This window comes from Triticum dicoccoides, chromosome 1A, assembly GCF_002162155.2.
Source record: "Triticum dicoccoides isolate Atlit2015 ecotype Zavitan chromosome 1A, WEW_v2.0, whole genome shotgun sequence".
NCBI classification, from domain to species: Eukaryota; Viridiplantae; Streptophyta; class Magnoliopsida; order Poales; family Poaceae; genus Triticum; species Triticum dicoccoides.
The window spans coordinates 161,961,734-161,964,032 of NC_041380.1; positions in this window are offsets into that span (position 1 = coordinate 161,961,734).

Genomic DNA, 2,299 nt, shown 5'->3' on the forward strand with positions numbered 1-2,299 from the left:
GGGGGGTTAAATAAGATGACCCTCGGGCTCCGGAAACCCAAGGGAAAAAGAGGCTAGGTGGCAAATGGTAAAACCAAGGTTGGGCATTGCTATAAAAGCTTTAATCAAGGTGAACTGTCAAGGGGTTCCCATTATAACCCAACCGCGTAAGGAACGCAAAATCCGGGAACATAACACCGATATGACGGAAACTAGGGCGGCAAGAGTGGAACAAAACACTAGGCGAGAGGCCGAGCCTTCCACCCTTTACCAAGTATATAGATGCATTAAGATAACATGGCAATATAATGATATCCCAATAAGTAAAATAATGTTCCAACAAGGAACGGTCTCCAATCTTCACCTGCAACTAGCAACGTTATAAGAGGGGCTGAGCAAAGCGGTACCATAGCCAATCAACGGTTTGCTAGGACATGGTGGGTTAGAGGTTTGACATGGCAATTTGGGAGGCTTGAAAGCAAGTGGTAGGCATCGTAGCATAGGCATAGCAAAAGAGCGAGCATCTAGCATAGCAAAGATAGTAGTGATTTCGAGGGTATGATCATCTTGCCTGCAATGTTGTCAGAGTTGACTGGATCCTCGAAAGCAAACTCAATGGGCTCCTCGTTAGCGAACTCGTCTCCCGGCTCTACCCAAACAAGACAAACAAGCAAACGGAACACAATCAACCACGTGCAAAGCTCAAACAATATGATGCAAGGATGATATGCTATGCGGGATGCAATATGTGATGCATATGCAAGATTTGGCAAGGAATGAATGAACCTGGCATCAACTTGGAAATCCAAGTGTGCCACTGGAAAGATGAGATGAAATCGCTTGAAAACGATATAAAGAACGCCGGAATCAGAGTTACGGTTTGGAAATGGCAAGCAATTGAAATATGACCACGTTCTGCGATTTACAGCAAGTAGCCATCTAAATGCAACGAGATGAACATGCTATAGCACCCAAACATGGCATCAAAATACATGGCAGGGATGCATTCATGATGCTTAACAAAAGTCTAGCACTGAGCTACGGCCAATTCATCCATTAACAGGTTCAAACAAGCATGGCAAAAATGCATTTGGTAAACAGATCTCAGACTTAGTGAAATTAACACTTGTCTGGAATTTCAGATCAGGTAGCACTCTTCGGAGCAACAAAACTACATGCTACAGGATCTGAACATGGCAAAGTAAAGCATGGCATGGAGCTACTCAAAGAGCTTAACAAAAGTCCCTTAGTGACCTTGAGCCAAAAGGGATCAGAAAATACAATTGCAAGCATGTGAACATGGCAAAAACGTAATCAGATCACAGACTTAGTGAAAACTGGAGCATGCTGAAAACAAATATCAAGTAGGCATGTTTACGAGCTCGATGCACTCACTACAGAGCAATACATGACAATCTAAGCATACACCCATCAAGAATACACAAAATACAAGCTAGACATGGCAAGAAGAATACCATAGCATGCACGGACCAACTACAACATCATCGGCAAAATCGCTAACGAGTAGACAATCTGCCCAGATTCACAAAATGACAAAAGTAGAGCTCGCTTGACTCAAGCTAGGGTGCTCCATAATTGCGAACAAAGACATGGATGGATAGAGCACTACAAGATTAACAAAACATCCTTACTGATAATCCTCAAAAGAGGCACGGATAACTACGAAACAACATGAACATATGGCCATATGAGATAAACAGCTCAAGGACTTTGTGGAAATGCTATGTCCCTGAAATCAGCATTACCAAGTGCCTCACTTTGCAAGCTTGTGCTAATCACCACACACATCACAAAAAAACATGGGTTGCACCTATGGAAAGATGGCAAAACCATTAACAAAACATATGTAGAGCTCATGGGCATATCATGCACACAAAAATCATGGCAAAAATGATAAATATCTAAATGGAGTAGCAGATCTGACAATTATCTCAAGTAGCACTCTTCTAACAGCATTTCGGGCATCAAGATGAACTCAAATGAAAATGATGCAATGGAATGAATTGATTTACTCTCTGAGATGAACATTTTGATATGCTATATGCCCAAAACGGAGCTATGGATGCAAAGTTATAGCACGATGAACAGGGCAATATGAGCTAGGGTTTCGGTAGAAAGTCAACCCAAACGGGATCTAGATCTGAGATCCGGCGGCACGCTTCCCGATGTTCGCCGGCCGGAACTGTAGCTGCTGCGGCGGAGCTCGTCGGGGGCTTGCCGTAGACGAGGGAGAGGAGGAGGTCGGAGTGGGCGACGGCGGCGGTCAACCGCGGCGAGGCGGCGGCGGTGGAAGGCGCGG